Below are 16,642 nucleotides of genomic sequence, written 5' to 3' on the forward strand. Positions count from 1 at the left end.
GCTGAGCACCAGAACTTGGACCCATTTACATGGCAGAGTGGGAGGAAAGTATAGACTCAATACTAGGAAGGGCACTGAACAGTGAAGCACTGTGCATAGTACAGCAGAAGGAGTTTTGGAGATACCCCAGCAGAGCTGAACACTGCTAGGAGAGGGGAGAAATCCAGACGGAGGACAATCCGGTTGGGAGTTTGAGGGCCCTGAGAAAAACTAGCCATTCTGCAAACATAAAGATACAACAGGAACTCTCCTAGCACCCCCACCCCTACCAGGATGTTTGGTATTCTCCACCAGGATAGTTTCCATACTTAGATACATATGTATACCTTTTCTTTTTATGAAGTTAGAATTGTATTTTACACACTGACCATAAGTTGCTTTTATTAAACAACATAAGGTGATCACCACAGTGTCTGGGCAGATCTGAGCTAGGGCAGAACTTCAGGATACAGGAGCTGCAGAGGCCTCAGGCTGCAGAGCATGTGGGAGAAGTCAACCTCTGGGCATCAAAGGGGCCACTTCCTGCCCTGGGGTGTGGCTTCCCCAGCCCTTCTCTGCCAGAGCACTCTTTCTATTCAGGCTTTGTCCCATCTCATTGGGTGAATGCTCTTGGAGAGGACACTGTATTGAAGTTCACAAAGCTCAGCCATACAATAAAATATGAGAACTGAAGATGAGAAAAATGTGTCCAATCTTCAGCAATCTTCTCTGTGGCTGCTCCAGACTTTTCCCATTCCTATTTGCTTTCTGCTGGCCCTAACCACAGGCTATATTTAACAAAATATCAAGCCTAGTAGGCCTCAGGTTTCCTATAGCTCCCCCAGGACATCCAATCAGAATGGAAAGGAACGTATATAATAAATCCTTAGAACATCCCTGCAAGGTAGCCAATGTCATAATTATTTTACAGATGTGAAAACTGGGTTTCTAAGCATTAAGTAGGTCTAAATACTTGATATGTTAATATATGCATAATGTAATATATAACATCTATCCTTATATGCAGCACATGCATTATTAAAATATATACCATAGGGACACCCGGGTGGCTCGGGCAGTTGGGCATCTGACTCTTGATTTTGGCTCAAGTTCTGATTTCAGGGTTGTGGGATCTGCCAGCATGGGGCTCCCTGCTTGGCATGGAGTCTACTTGTCCCTCTCCCTCCCTCTGCTCATGTGCTTTCTGTCTCTCAAATGAATAAATAAAATTTTTAATGTATATATATATATATCATATATATACATCATATATCATATATCATATAATACATTGAATACATTTATTCAATGGAAAATCTGAGCTTCAAACTAAGTCTAAGGATCATATCCATTGGTTCACTTTTTAAGATATCATTAACTAAGAAGATACTGCAGAGGTTGGAAGCTGAGATCTGCAGTTCAGTTATGGCTAGAAAATGTATTTTGTTTGGTCCAGCTGGTATTAAAGTATCCAAAATCATAAAGAATTTATCAAACTCAACATCCAAAGAACAAGTAATCCAATCAAGAAGTGGGCAGAAGACCTGAACAGACATTTCTCCAAAAAAGACATACAAATGGCCAATAGACACATGAGAAAATGCTCAACATCACCTGGCATCTGGGAAATAAAAATCAAAACCACAATGAGATACTAAATGGCTAAAATTAACAAGCCAGGAAATGACAGATGTTGGTGAGGATGTAGAGAAAGGGCAACCCTCTCACTCTGTTGGTGGGAATGCAAACTGATGCAGCCACTCTGTAAAACAGTATAGAGGTTCCTCAGAAAGTTGAAAATAGAGCTACCCTATGACCCAGCAATTGCACTACTGGGTATTTAACCCCAAATATACAAATGTAGTGATCAGAAGAGGTACTTGCACCCCAATGTTCATAGCAGCAATGTCCACAATAGCCAAACTATGGAAAGAGCCCAGATGGACAGAAGAATGGCTAAGGCCGATGTGGTACATATATACAATGGAATACTACTTAGCCATCAAAAAATGAAATATTGCCATTCACAAGGATGTGGATGGAAATACAGAATATTATGCTAAGCAAAATAAATCAATCAGAGAAAGATAATTATAATCTCACTCATGGAATGTAATAAAACAGAGGATCATCAGGGAAGAGAAGAAAAAATAAAACAAGACAAAAGCAGAGAGGGAGACAAACCATGACAGACTCTTAATCATAGGAAACAAACTGAGGGTCACTGGAGGGGAGGGGAGTGGGCAGATGGGATAACAGGGTGATGGAGACTAAGGAGGGCATGTGATACAATGAGCACTGGGTGTTATATAAGACTGATGAGTCACTGACATCTTCCTCTGAAACCAATAATACATTATATGTTAATTAATTGAATTTAAATTCAAAAAATAATTTTTAAAAATAGGGAAAAGTAACTCTAGAATCAGAATTTCAGTTTCTTCTGAAAAAGCAGATCTGGCTCCTCTGGGCCTCTATCCTCAGGAGCCAACAACTGGCTGGAGTTGTATAGTGGTGACCCCTTCACACAAACTGGGTGACTGATGGGGTAAAGTCCACTCTTGGCTCTGGTCAGTGGTTGTGATGACCTGTCTAGACCCACAGGCCTGTGCCAGCCTTGGTATAATTCAATGTCCTTTCCAGGGGCATTTACTCTTAAAATAAAACAAGACCCAAAAACCTTTATTATAGAATAATTTGACAAATATTATTGTATATATTTAAAGTGTACAACACGATTTGATAAACATGTATTGTAGAATGGTTACCAAGACCCAGAGAATTATCGAAGAGAAAAATTCTCATACTTATGTGATAAGTCATAACAAAGTACTAATGTTCAGGGAGCAGAGAATCACCAAGAAAAATATTTTTTGTCTGGGGTTGTCCCACAATCCCTAAAATGAAGCCCATATAAATAACTTCCAATTCCGCATACTCTTGAATTCAAGCTGGAAACTTGTTACATTTTTCATGTAAAAAAGGGGTTGTTTGTGTTTTTGTCTTGACCTCTTATCTCTGGCTTTTTAAAAAATTTATATTTCATTTTTATGATTTTATTTATTCATGAGAGATACAGAGAGAGAGGCAGAGACACAGGAAGAGGGAGAAGCAGGCTCCCCATGAAGAGCCCGAGGCAGGACTGGATTCCAGGACCCCGGGATCACGACCTGAGCCAAAGGCAGACCCTCAACCATTGAGCCACCCAAGTGCTCCTGGCTTTTTTTTTTTTTTAATTGAGGTATAATTGACATTTAACACCGTATTAGTTTCAGGTGTGCAGCAGAATGATTCGCTATTTGAACACATCGTGAAATGATCATTACAAGTCTAGTTAGCATCCATCATATACATCCCCAGAAAAAAATTTTTTCTTGTGATGAGGACAAACAGTATTTTTGTATTTTCCTGAAGTCATTTAATGGAATCGTATGAATAAAACAGCCTCCAAACATCTCCACGCCGACCACAGAAGAGGATCACTGGATGGTAATGACTTGGCCCTTCCCTGCTTACGAGATTTAACACCGCCTCCAACGCTCCAACAGTTTTGGGAGAGGCCGTTATTCTGCAAAATGCGCTTTCTGTTTCTTGGCCTCATGTGTAGGGCCATTTAGGGAGCAGCCGTGTTTGCACAGTGAGCGTTTCTGTGGAAAGTTGTTCTTGAGAGAGACACCCATTTAGTGTTTTCACATTACTTGTATCCCTGTTGGCAGCAGAATGAAATGCCAGTAAAAAGTGAAAGTTACCAACTACAGCTCCTACGGTGGGAGCCTCAATGTTAAGAAGAAAGGGACCGGTCCCACCACTGCACAGCTCCAGTCACCAGCCCAGACCACAGGTGTGCACCCGCAGGATCCGAGAGGCTTCCGCTGAAGCTATTTCCTGGCTTCCCTGGGAGAACCGTGGAGCTGCTCTTCCTCTGCATGTGTCTCCTGTAATTATTCACTCATGTGTTGTGGGTCAGCTAATGAATTTTAAGACATTCATTAACCACTTGTGTGTGGAGCCTCATACACCCTTTCTCCTTAGTATAGATACTGTAAGACCCTATGTGAGAGTGAGAAGGAGGGGGGGAGATGGGGAGAAATGAGGAAATCAGAGTCGTGCCAAACGGCTGACAGGACCACGCAACCTCAGGGAAAGGCCTGAGGAGGACTGCAGCCTGGGGACAGGTTGGTATCCCTCACCCTCACCCTCGCTCCTGCTGCTTCCCTCCTGTCTCACCACAGCCCTCTCCCCTGTTTCCTCCACCTCCAGCTCCTCTAGGGGCAGTAGAAAGACCCAGGATATTATATTCTGGGCTTAGCGGGTCCTAAACTGGTGATATGACCTTGGCCAAGCCACCCTGCTGTTCTAGATGGTTTCTTAATTTCTTTCTTTCCTTCTCTGTTTCTTTCTTCTTTCCTTCTTTTTAATATTTATTTGAGAGAGTGAGAGAGCATGAGTAGAGGGAGTGGGAGAGGGAGAAGCAGACTTCCCACTGAGTAGGAAGCTGGACACGGGGCTCCATCCCAGGACCCTGAGATCATGACCTGAGCTGAAGGAAGACGCTTAACCACCTAAGCTACACAGGTGCCCCTCTTTCTTTTTCCTGTAAGATTTATTTATTTATCTTAGAGGAGAGCTAGTTGGGGGGAGGGGCAAAGGGAAAGGGAGAGAGACTCCTAAAGCAGACTGAACACTAGCCTCCATCCCAGGATATCCCCTGATATCATGACCTGAGCCCAAATCAAGAGTCAGATGCTTAACTGACTGAGCCACTCAGGAACCCCAGATGATGGTTTCTTTTTATGGGAAGAAAACACTTGACCAGAGGGACTTTAGGATTCCTCTTCGCTCCTAGGGTCCTCCATTCTAGGTTTAGGATGTTGGCAGATTTTTCAGCTTCCCTTACATAACTGTTGGCCCTGAGACGAGTGATGATGAACTTAGCCCGAGTCACTCTCTAAAATGAGTCAGTCTAAAAATAACAATACATATTTGAAAGCTTTCTAGGATTGTGTTTAGTTTCTGTAAAGATCCTAGGACTCCTTTGATACCTTCTCAGTGGTCGGGGGAGGAGGCATCCTGACCTGGGTAGACTCCAGCAGGACACCTGGGCTGAATCTCAGCTCAGTGACTTCCTAGTTGCATGCATTTACACAAATTGTTTCATGACTTTGGCCTCAGTTTTCTCATGTGTGGAACAGGCAAAATGAGAGCTTCAACCTTTTAGAGCAGTCATGAAGATTACATTAATTAGTATGTTGAGAGTTCTTAGTGTGATGCTTGGCAGAGGGTAAACATTCTGGGAATCCTAGCTGTATTAATGATTACTTCATTCTGATTTGCGAGTATAGAAAAATAGCAGAGACATGAGAAATGATTAGGAATACTAAGCAAGCAAATCTAAAAGAGAATGCTCAGTAGGATGCAGCCAGTTATGAGATTATGATTCATCAATTAGATCCCCTTTTTCTAAATCTTCAAATGTTTCTGATCTTAACAACAAAGCCAGAAAGGCTTCTCTCCACTCTGGAAAGCACAGTTCACACTCACCGCCTTCTCTTCCTTACCACCCACTCATCCTCGGCAAATGGCCTTGGAGCCTCTCGCTGGCACTGCTCCACTGAAATGGCTCTTGTGAAGGTGGTTGGTGACCTAGCAGGTAAACCCTGTAGCTTCTCCTCACCCTCAACCCTCTCCATCTTGCTGGCATCACCTGATCTTTCTCCTAAGGTCTGATGTTCATTTTCCACTCCTGCCAAAGAGCTCTATCTCTGTATCTCTTAACAGCTCTGATTGAGCAGAGCCAGAATTGAAGTCATCTTTCTCCCAAACATCTCCGTTGCTGTACCTTCTGCTTTGGTTTGGAATGCTACCCCATCCCTGGGGCTGGGCTCAGTCTCCGTGCCACTTCCTCACCTCCTCTCTCTTGCTCTCTTGCTCTTGACCAGAGGACCCACCCCCCTCCCCTATACCGAACAGTGCAGGCTGCCACCAGGAGGATCAGGGCGTGTCTTGTGACCAGAGCTCCAACCAGCCATTCTCAAAAACATCTGATGACTTCACATTATCTACAGAACAAAGTCCATACTCCTTATATTAACACTGAAGTGCTCCCCCAGTCTCCTCCTCGGCAAAACTGATCCCAAACACCAATCTTTCAGGGCAGCCTCATTTCTTACTATACTCCTGCCCTCACCCCACACTCCAGACAAAATGAAGAGCTTTGTTCAATTGTGTGTGCCACATAGTGCTTGGTGCCCAGAACATAGTAAGCCCTCAGTCAATATTTGTCAAACAGGAAAGAAATATGATATGTAACCAAATAGCAACTATGGCAAATGCTAAAATGAGGAAGAAGCTTCCTAAATATTTATTCTTCTCTGCAGAGGCCAAGATGATGACTTTTCCTTTAGCACTTGGATGTTGCAGAAATTGGCACATGTACTTTCACTGCAAGGTTGAAGCTTTCATTTGAAAGGAGAAATTATTTCACGTTGCCGGGCAGAGGGTACTTTCATAATTACAAAAACATTTGACAGACACTCAAGTGTAATGTCCCTTTATAAGAGGGCAATGAAACAATAAATTATAAGGACCATTAGATGATTAGAGAGATCAGAGCATGAATTTTTTTTTTACTCTTATCAGATTTTTCTAATAAAAACTCAATTCTCATTTGAGGCAAGTTCCTTTGGGCACCTTCCCAATACAATTCCAATTTATTTTTCCATTAGCTGGGAGCAGTTCTTATATTTTTTTCATTATAAGCCCATGGTGCCAAATCCACATCCTGCTAGAAGTTTGAGAGTCCAACTCGCTGGTACTTCTGAATATCATCTTTCTGTTACTGCTGAATGGCAACATAAATGTGGCCAGAGAGATAGGATTCAGGTTGGGAAATTAGAGAAGTGATAAAAAAAAATGACCACACAGGCAGTTCTAATGAATGTTAAAATGCAGGAGGATTTATCTAAGTGATCTTATGTTTTGGGTTTGGGGAAAATGAATGGAACATGGAAATTATGATCATCATTATTAGAAATCACTTTTGTCCTCATTATGACAATTTTAGAATCTGTATATCAATATGTCACACATTTAGCCAACCTTGGCCTTGTTGGATCTCTGGCTGCCTTGATGCAGTTTCGGGGGTTGGCCTCTCTACCTTTTCAATCCATGCCCAATTGTCTTAAATTCAAATTTCAAAATAAGTATAATTACCTACTTTTTTCCACTAACGGGTGACAGGAGAGTGGGATTACAGAGCATAAAATATAAACTGTGGATGATCCAAAATACATCTTTGAGGGATCCCTGGGTGGCACAGTGGTTTGGCGCCTGCCTTTGGCCCAGGGCGCAATCCTGGAGACCCGGGATCGAATCCCACGTTGGGCTCCCGGTGCATGGAGCCTGCTTCTCCCTCTGCCTATGTTTCTGTCTGTCTCTCTTTCTCTCTGTGTGACTATCGTAAATAAATAAAAACAAAAAATTAAAAAAATAAAATAAAATACATCTTTGATTCTAGAATATGTTAGGTTTTTTTTATTTGAATCTGCATATATGATTTTATAAGAGCTCCTGGTCCTTCATAAAAACAGTCAAGTCCTACTTATGAAAACCAAGCAGCCTTCCTCAAATCCCTGACCCTTCTACTCTGCCTTCCATACAGAGAAGAGCAGGAACCCAGCCCTCAGCCTCCTGGACAAGTTCAATTTGACTATACTTGTCCTGCCCGCGTAGACACTCCCATACCACAGTGGCCTCCACTGCTCAGTCCGCTTCTCTCTCAGGCTGCTGCTTCTTCCCTTTCACAGACTGCTTTCTCTTCTCTCTGCTTTCCTCTCTACCTCTGGCTTCCTTGTTGCTACTCCATACTCTGTCTTTCTGCTTTGGCCCTGACATTGCATGACACTGCATACCTTTGTTTCCAAGCCCATCAGAGAAAAGATTTGATGACTTCTGTTGTCAAAACAGGGCAGGGTTCAAGTATGAGGGCCCCGTATCCTGGGACACCAGCTAGTTGGTTAATGGCTAGCCATCTTTGAGTGGGCCATCACACTGTTCAGAACTTTTGATTATGTATCTATCTGCGTATCTTTGGACAAATTAGGAAAATGATTACTCAATATATTTAGCTTGTGTGCTGTGTAAAGCTTTAGGTCATGTGGAGTCTTTATGAGGAAAACTGACAGGAACAAACAGTTCTCCATGATGGAAGGATGGGGCAATTATTCAGTTGGTGAAAGAAATCAAGATCTTAGGAAAAGCCTGGCTGGCTGGCTGGCCGGCTAGGAGGCAGCCGTAGGGGCCCAGATGAAAGGCAACAGGGCCCAGCTGGCACCAGACTTGAGTTGCCCTAGAATGGGGCCTTCGTGTTCTTAGCTATGTTTATTTTTTTCCTACCTATTAGAACTGTTCTCTTGCCCCCTAACCTGGGAAGCTTCCTGACACCCCTCTTGCCTCCAGGGTGTGTATGAGTTGAACCTTGCTCCTCCATTACCTTCCCATACAGAACCAGAGGCAGCTTACTCTTAGAGTGTGTGCCCTCAATAAGCATTTATTAAGTACACAAAACAAATGGATGTCCAAAAATTTTGTAGAGAATTTTTTAAAAAATAAGTTTTACAGGGGTGTCTGGGTAGCTCAGTTGGTTGGGTGTCTGCCTTTGGCTCAGGTCATGATCCTGAGGGCCTGAGATCAAGCCCTGCCTCTGGCTCCCTGCTCAGCGGGGAGCCTGCTTCTTCCTCTCCCTCTGCCCCTTCCCTTGCTCATGATCTCTCTAGCTCTCTCTCACTCACTCTCTCTCAAATAAATAAAATCTTCGGAAAAAAAAAAAAAAACCATGATTAAAAAAATTAGTTTTACAAAGCACTCTGAGGAGACTGTCTTGGAATGTCTTACTGGTACTTCTGTGCACCAAGATTTTTGTATTCAGAAGACATTCTCAATTTCTAACAGTGTTTCTACCTCCCCAAAGTCCTTATAATGAGGAGAACTTGAACAGGTCTTTTGAATGGAGTGTTCAGAATTCTGGAAGATTCTTTCCTCTGAAGAGAGGCCTTAGTTCCCAAAATGAACTATGAACTATAGTTCATTTCTTTTTTTTTAAATTTTTATTTATTTATGATAGGCACACAGTGAGAGAGAGAGAGACAGAGACACAGGCAGAGGGAGAAGCAGGCTCCATGCACTGGGAGCCCGACGTGGGATTCGATCCCGGGTCTCCAGGATCGTGCCCTGGGCCAAAGGGAGGCGCCAAACCGCTGTGCACCCAGGGATCGCTGTTCCCACTATAGTTCATTTCTGAAGTGATATAGCATTTTTGGGGTTGCATCTGAGACACCAATATTAGAATGTCATTTACTGAAGAGAACCATCTTTCTCTATTCTCCTTTGGCATTTCGTAGGCCTGGTGATTTGATCTTAGACCAATGTTAAATTTAAAGTAGTGGGTGCCTGGGTGGCTCAGTCAGTTGAGTGTCTGGCTTCAGGTCAGGTTATAATCCTAGGGTTCTGGGATTGAGCCCCACATTGGGCTCCCTACAGGGAGCCTGCTTCTCCCTCTGCCTATGACTCTGCCTCGCTGTGTCTCTCATGAGTAAATAGATAAAAATCTTAAAAAAAAAAAAAAAAAAAAGAGGGCAGCCCTGGGCGCAGCGGTTTAGAGCCGCCTGCAGCCTAGGGCGTGGTCCTGGAGACCCCGGATCGAGTCCCACGTCGGGCTCCCTGCATGGAGCCTGCTTCTCCCTCTACCTGTGTCTCTGCCTCTCTCTCTCTCTCTCTCTCTGTCTCTATGAATAAATAAATAAAATCTTTAAATAAAAAGAAAAAAGAAAAAGAAAAGATGGTCCTTGCCCACAGCAGTATAACAGCTGAGTGAGGCATAGAAGTCAGCTGGCAATTATATTGGCGGGGCCCATCTTTTTTCACTTAACGAGACACAGAGAAAATGATAACATTCTTCATGGTCCCCAAGCCACTTGTAGCTGGAGGGTTCCAGCTGCCCCAGATCTGACCCAATCACTCCAAAGGCTGAGAAGTGCCAGGGCTTGCCCTTCCTCCAACTAACACCAGCTTGGAGACTCAGGGTAATGCTACCGTGTGATGGATCCGCAGGTAGGAGTAGGGACAGGAGGGCCATGCGTCCCTCTCCCAGGCTCAGAGGTAAGGAAGGGTTTCTCAGGGCAGTGACAGCAAGCTGAATCTTGATGGATATTAGCTGGCCAAAGAGGGTGGTGGAGTGGGGATGGGGAGTGAGTCTCCAGAGGCAACTGCCTGTGCCCCTCTGTGGAGGGCAGGGAGAGGTTCAGGATAGCATGGCTTGGCTCGAGGGGCAGAGGAATGTGGCTCTAGTGGCAAGCGGGCATGAGACCCTGAGAGCTGTGAGTGTTCTTTTTTTTTTTTTTTTTTTTATTGGAGTTCAATTTCTTCTAACCAGGCTGTCAACTCCTCGAGGGTTGAGACCACAATTTATAATTCCATGTCTTGTAAACTACTGATCCTGTAAGGGCTTAATATGGCACCGTTTGATAGAAAAGTCTCTCTTTACTAGTGACAGTGTCTTGATGGCTGCCACGAGACATGAGAGCAGTCTCTTGAGAGCAATGTGAATGTGAACTGTGTTTTCCTAGAGTTTGTATAAACCCCACTGGAGTGGAAAGATCTGATAGCCTTACAGTTCTCCATTCCCTCCTGTTTCCAGGACAAGCTTCTGGTTTGCCTTCAAAGAATGCCTGACATGGCTTTTTATTGACACTGGGTTGGTTATCTATGCATTGTCTCTCGCCTCACACGGGCTGCGTGTCCTCTGCTCTGTGATGCTGCAGCTGGGAATGAGCTGGCTACAGTTCCCCGGGCTTCCTGGAGCTTTTTGTTAGTGTCTGCTGACAGGAGGCACTGGTTGGAGATCAGAAGGCATAGGAAAGAGAGAAGCCTCCTGCTTCTGCCACCAACGGTGTGGCAGTTGGCTGGAGGTTGTTGGTAACAGCTGTGTGAGCTGAGGGGGTGGGCTGATTCCTGTCTCTAGCCCCCCAGGGTTCCAGAGCCAATAGCAGTAGTTCTTCAATAGTGCTGCAGCAGGTGCAAGCTTCAGGTGTCTACCCCAGGGGCATTAGCACCCCCTGATCCTTGGGTATCCAACCTGCTTTGTTTTGGGTCTTCATCCTCTTCTTTCTTCATTCAGCCCTTCCAACACCTTTGCAACCAATCTGTGTATTAGTTCCTCTATCCAAAATACCTAGAATAGTTTCTTTTTTCCTTTCTTATGGGTGCCTGGCTGATACAGACACCAGCTTATAGGGCTGTGATCAGTCACTATAAGAGAGGGTAAAGAAATACTGGTTGTTAGGAAAAAAGGAGATGACGATTATGTTGTCTAGCTATCCGTAGCTCCAAATGGCCCAATACTTGGCAGGGATGGTCCTGAGTGTATTTTTCGAGTAAAGGTTTTTTATCCTGTTTGAAATGAATTGATGGAGTAGCACAGTTGAACTGCTGGAATTGGTTTTATGCATGGATGGATTTCAGATGCAGGGCTGTTGATCCAGCATCTTTTACAACTACCAAATTCACAGAGGAAGAAAAAGAAAAGGAAAAAATCCCTAAAGCTCTGCAATTCTCTGGCGCACAATTCTCTTCCATCGTGCCTTCAGAGTATACATCAAATATAATAAAACCAGTGAGTCAGCTTTAATGGTGTGGCTAAAAAGAGAGTGATCCCTCCAATCCTCCTAAACACTCTTGGCAGAGACTTTTCCTGCCATGGGGCATTGCTGATTGTTCTAACAATGCCTGGAAGGGAGCCCTTTCCCGGTAAGATGGTTGGATTCTCTTTCATCTTGGGGTTACCTTGAACAATTTTAGCAATGTCTTGTATATGTTCGCAAATGCCACTGACCACAATACTTAAGTATGGTGAGGTCTCATCATAACAAATTACATAGCTGCACAGGTTGGCTTTTGTCTGAATAATCTGGTAGATTCATCTACCAGACAGTGCGAATGCGAATGAAATAGGAAAGGCATCTTTCAAGGCTTCTCTCACATCAGGATAAGCAAAAGTGTGAGGAGGAAGTGTAAACCTGAAAAAATAAAAATCCTTTAGCTCTCTGCTTTCCTTCACCTGGATGAACCTGAATGTCCACCTATTGTGGAACATTACATAAGTTGGTTCCATTTGCATTCTCTCGTTAAATTCTTGGTCCCTGTGTGTCCTAATTACACAACAGAAACAGTTTGGACATTGTATCTGAAAATACATAAGCTTTTATTGCCCATCCTGATCCTAGCTCCCCTGTAACTTCTAGGTTAGAAGTGATAAAGTACACTTGTTTATCAAGTGAAACGAGAGGTTCCTGCCACTTCTACAGGAGCCAAGGAGGATCTTAGGGGACGATTCCTCTTAAAGCCTTTACAATTGAAAGAAAATTCCACTTACGTGAGTAGCTAACAAACCAGAATCACAACATCTATTTTTAAAGATTTTATTTATTTGAGAGCGAGAGAGAGCGAGAGAGAGCGAGAGAGAATGAGCAGGAGCAGGGGGAGGAGCAGAGGAAGAGGGAGAAGCAGGCTCCCTGCTGAGCAGGGAGCCCAACACAGGGCTTCATCCCAGGACCCTGAGATCATGACCTTAGTGGAAGGCCGATGCTACCCACTGAGCAACCCAGGCACTCCAACTTGATTGCTAAGACTTGGAGGGGACTGGAGTTGAGAACTAAAGATCCCATGTGTGATTTCTTAGAAGATGATTGCTGTAGGCACAGCCCCACCAGCAACTGTGCACCATCAAAGCAGTAAAGGGAAAAGATTAGCTTCTGGTGTGGACTCTGCTTTTGGCTCAGGTGTCACCTCCAGGAAGCCTTCCCTGCCCTGAGAATCTGATTGATGGCCCCATCCTATCTTCTATCCTAGTACCTTGAACTTATGGCACTGTCTTGGGGTTAGATTCCTTACCTGCCTCTCCCACGAGTGTGTGAGTGCCCTGCCGTTAGACGCTGGCTGCCTCTGCATCTCATAGGCACTCAGAAAACATGGAAAGAACATAGCAGTTTTGTTGGGGACAGAATACAGATTGGTGAAGTTACAGGCCGCATTTCTTGCCTATGCATTTCCTGTATTTCCCCTGACAGTGAGGTAAAGGCCTTGAGAAGGCAAAAAGAAACTGCACAGTAGAGAAGGAATAAAAAGGGAATAAAAGAGAAGGGGAATCATCATGGAAGAGATAAAGTGAAGAAGAGATAGGACTCAGTGGGGTTTGGTATGACTGCCTTTATTAAACAGAGACCATAGACCTGGTTGGAAAATCCAGGATCATGTGCTCTGCAAAGTTAGGGTGAATGAGCAACCGATTATGACCCATGCTTTGGAGGCACATTTTCAATGCCATTAGCATTCTTAGGACAATGAACTGAAATCCAGATTTTCCTGAGCTAAATGTGAATGGTTAATGACGAGTCTAACTGTAGGGTCAGATGTCTTACAAAACCTGCCCTTCTGCTGACAGATGGAGAAGCAACATATTATCAAAAAGGCCCCAAATGGAAGGCAGTTGTTTTTTTCTGTTTGCTTTCTGTCTTCTGCTGTAGGTTTCACCACTAACCAGTGTCCAGGGGGAATTCCTGCTGTCTTCCTGAATAAGCCCATTGAGTCTGTAATTGAAACTTGTCCTTCCAGGCTTTCCTTTCTCCTCTGACATATGCCTCTGCTTTCAGTATGTTTGTGGGTGCTTTCATTTCTGTCCCTTACTGAGAGGGGGGGGGAATGGAGAAAGTGGAGAGGAACATGTCGTTTCAATATTCATCCGTTTAACAAAATTTTGTCAATTGCTGAAGGCTTGAGCAGAGAGGTTGTGTGGTGGGATGACATAGGGGCTCTGGAATCAAACGGACCTGGGTATGAACTCTGGTTCCATCATTTACTAGCTGCCTAAATTACTATTTGTATCTGCCAAATTGATCTCTCAGGGCCTCAGTTTCTTCCTCCATAAAATAGGAATAGTAGCAAAAAGAATAATTGTCCTTTTGGCCAATCTTGTGGGCACGGCTTGGTGGCTTTTACCATCATTTGTCAAATGGCAAAGATTTCTCCATTTGCAAGAGGGGGGTGTGTGCTTGTCTGTCATTAGGAACAATGTACACTAAGGCCTAAGATTTTCCATTCCCAAGGTATTTTAGGCAAAACGTATCACTCAGTGTTTCAAAGGGTGTATCTCTGAATGGTCTATCTTTATTGCTTACATCTGGTCATGAAATCTCACTGCCAGGGCAGCCTGGGTGGCTCAGCGGTTTAACGCCACCTTCAGCCCAGGATGTGATCCTGGAGACCTGGGATCGAGTCCCATGTCAGGCTCCCTGCATGGAGCCTGCTTCTCCCTCTGCCTGTGTCTCTGCCTCTCTCTTTCTGTCTCTCTCATTAATAAATAAATAAAATCTTAAAAAAAAAAAAGAAATCTTACTGCCAGCCTTCTACTAGGAAATGTCTTTGTCATAGAATACAGGAAATTTGGTTCTCAGGCCCCCAGAGCAGAGAGAAAAGTTGCGATTTGATGTCATGGCTGTCATGACTAAGTTTTGTTCATGGTGTTGGATAGTGGACGAACCTTTTTGTCCATCCCCCCTGAAACCAGGGAGGACCACGGAGGAAGGAATCGTGTATCTCTTCCTGGACCTTTAAAACAGCTTAATAGTCCTGGAGAGAAATATCACCACGGGAGAGCTAAGAAACCCATGCATGTCATAGCTGATTATTAATTACTGTTGTCTCGAGACAAAAGCAAGGAATTTGCCGGGAAGAAAAAAATACTCTGAGCTTCGCCTCTTCAAGTTTTGAATGTTCGGATTACTCTTTTCTAAAAGGAACCTAAATTTATTACTTTGGGAGCCTGGCGGCAAGGAAGAAAGGCGTCCCTTGATCTTCAGCTTCCCTGTAAATATTAACTCGCAGGGTTGTTGTGAGGATTATTGTGATGGTAAAACAACACCTCTTGGCGGGTATCCGAAAGACGATGGTAACTGCCCAACGGTAGTTACTATCAACACGGGTCATGGTGCACAAGAACCCTCAGCAGAAGCCGGGCAGGCCAGTCGGACTTTCTGTAGATGGTCTATTGGGGTCACTTCAAACCTTTTGACACGGTGACAGCTTAGAGCACGGGGCCCCGGAGAGAGGGCCAGGCCAGGCCAGGGCAGGGCAGGGCAGGGCAGGGATGGAGTGGGAAGATCGAAGGCTTTAGCACCCAAAGCCTCTGCCGGTAAGCCTAGTATTTCTCCTTCCTCCGCCTCAGCTCGTCCGTCTTCCCGAGTCCCGGATTGGGCTGGGGGCCTCTGGCTGGGATGCCGCGAAGGTCGGAGACAGGCGGAGAGGCGGCTGGACCCGCGGGGCCTCGGGCTGCTGCTGACGGGGGGGTTGGGGGGGGCGGCCCAGGGCCGCAGGGCGGAGGCGCGGGCGGAGGCCGAGGGCCCCCGGGGCCGCCGAGCTGCCTCTGCACGCGCCGGGAGGGTGGAAGCCAGATGTGGCGGAGGGCGGCGCGGGCCCGCGGGCCGGGACCAGCTCGGGCCCCGCCGGCAGCAGGCGCGGGGGAAGGGGTCCGGGGCGCCCCCGGGGACAGCCGGCAGCGCACCGACGCGGGCGGGCGGGCGGGCGGGGCGGCCGCGCGGGGGCGCCCGGCGGCGAGCGCGCAGCCCCGGCGGCCAATGGCTGGCGGGGTCGCGGGCGGGGCCGGGGGCGGGGCGGGCGCGGCGCTCCAGCGGCGGGGGCGGAGCCGCGCTGGGGAGGCGGGGCGCCCGGCGGCGGCGGCGGCGGCGGCGGCAGCGGCGGCCACAGCAGCCTCGGCGGCGGCCGCGGCAGCACTGGCAGCGCCCGCGGCGGTGAGGCTCGCGGCGGCGGCGGCGGCGGCGGCGGCGGCGGCGGCCTGGAGGTGGGGGCGCAGGGCGGCTGCGCGGCGGGGCGCGGGACGGAGGGGCGGGGCCGGCCCCGGCCGCCGGGTCCTGAGGCTCCGGGGTCGCCCCAGATCCACCTGCTGGTAACGGAGCGCGCGCCGGGGCCCGGCCGGGAGCTCGCGCCTCGGGCTGCTGCGGGGCGGGCGCGGGGCGCGGGGCGCGGGGCGCGGGCTGGGCCTCGGGCGGGGCGCGGGGTCAGCCCGCCGCCGCCGCCCCCCGGAGCCGCGCGGTCTCCCGGCGGCCGGCGGGGCGCCTGGTGCGTTTCCCCGCGCTCCCCGGCGCGGCGGGGCTCGTCGACTTTGGGGCAAAGTGGAGGAAAGTGCGGGCTTGCGGGGCGCCGGGGGCAAGGGGGGCTCCGTCGGCAGCGGGCGGCCCCGGGGCAGGCACCTTCCGGGGCCGGGGTCGGCGCGACGTGAGGGTCCAGGCCGGCCGGGCCGCCCGCCCCCGAGGCAGCTGGAGCGGGGCCCTCGCGGGTCTGGGTGGTGGCGCGCCGGGCGCCGGGCGACCCTCCCGAGGCGTGGGCAGGGGCAGGGGCAGGGGCAGGGGCAGGGGCAGGGGCAGGGGCAGGCAGCCGCACCACCTGCGCGCCCGCCTGGATTTCTCCGCCGTGGCTTCCTCCGGAGCCCGTGCGTCCGCCGCTTACGGTCCGAATTGCGGAATATAATCAGACCTAACGTACGTTTTTTTTTTTTTTTTCTTTTCTTTTTTTTTAATGCCTTCCGTGTATTTTGCCG

The 16,642-nt window shown here is 47.3% G+C and overlaps 1 protein-coding gene across 5 annotated transcripts in view; it reads left to right on the forward strand.

Annotated features, from left to right (window-relative positions):
* The window catches only part of MGAT4A (alpha-1,3-mannosyl-glycoprotein 4-beta-N-acetylglucosaminyltransferase A), a 154,987-nt gene that overhangs the window by 12,760 nt on the left and 125,585 nt on the right, over positions 1–16,642 (forward strand). The window contains exon 1 of one of the 5 annotated variants that reach the window (XM_049115847.1): positions 15,199–15,220. The exons of 1 other annotated variant lie outside the window; for it this stretch is intronic. The gene's annotated coding sequence lies outside the window, so the exon portion shown is untranslated. Of the gene's footprint in view, positions 1–15,198; positions 15,221–15,795; positions 15,887–15,970; positions 15,992–16,642 lie in introns of those variants that run through there. 3 more of the 5 variants (XM_049115850.1, XM_049115845.1, XM_049115848.1) reach the window with 3 other exon arrangements.

The sequence above is a fragment of the Canis lupus genome, chromosome 10, assembly GCF_003254725.2.
Source record: "Canis lupus dingo isolate Sandy chromosome 10, ASM325472v2, whole genome shotgun sequence".
Lineage (NCBI taxonomy): Eukaryota > Metazoa > Chordata > Mammalia > Carnivora > Canidae > Canis > Canis lupus.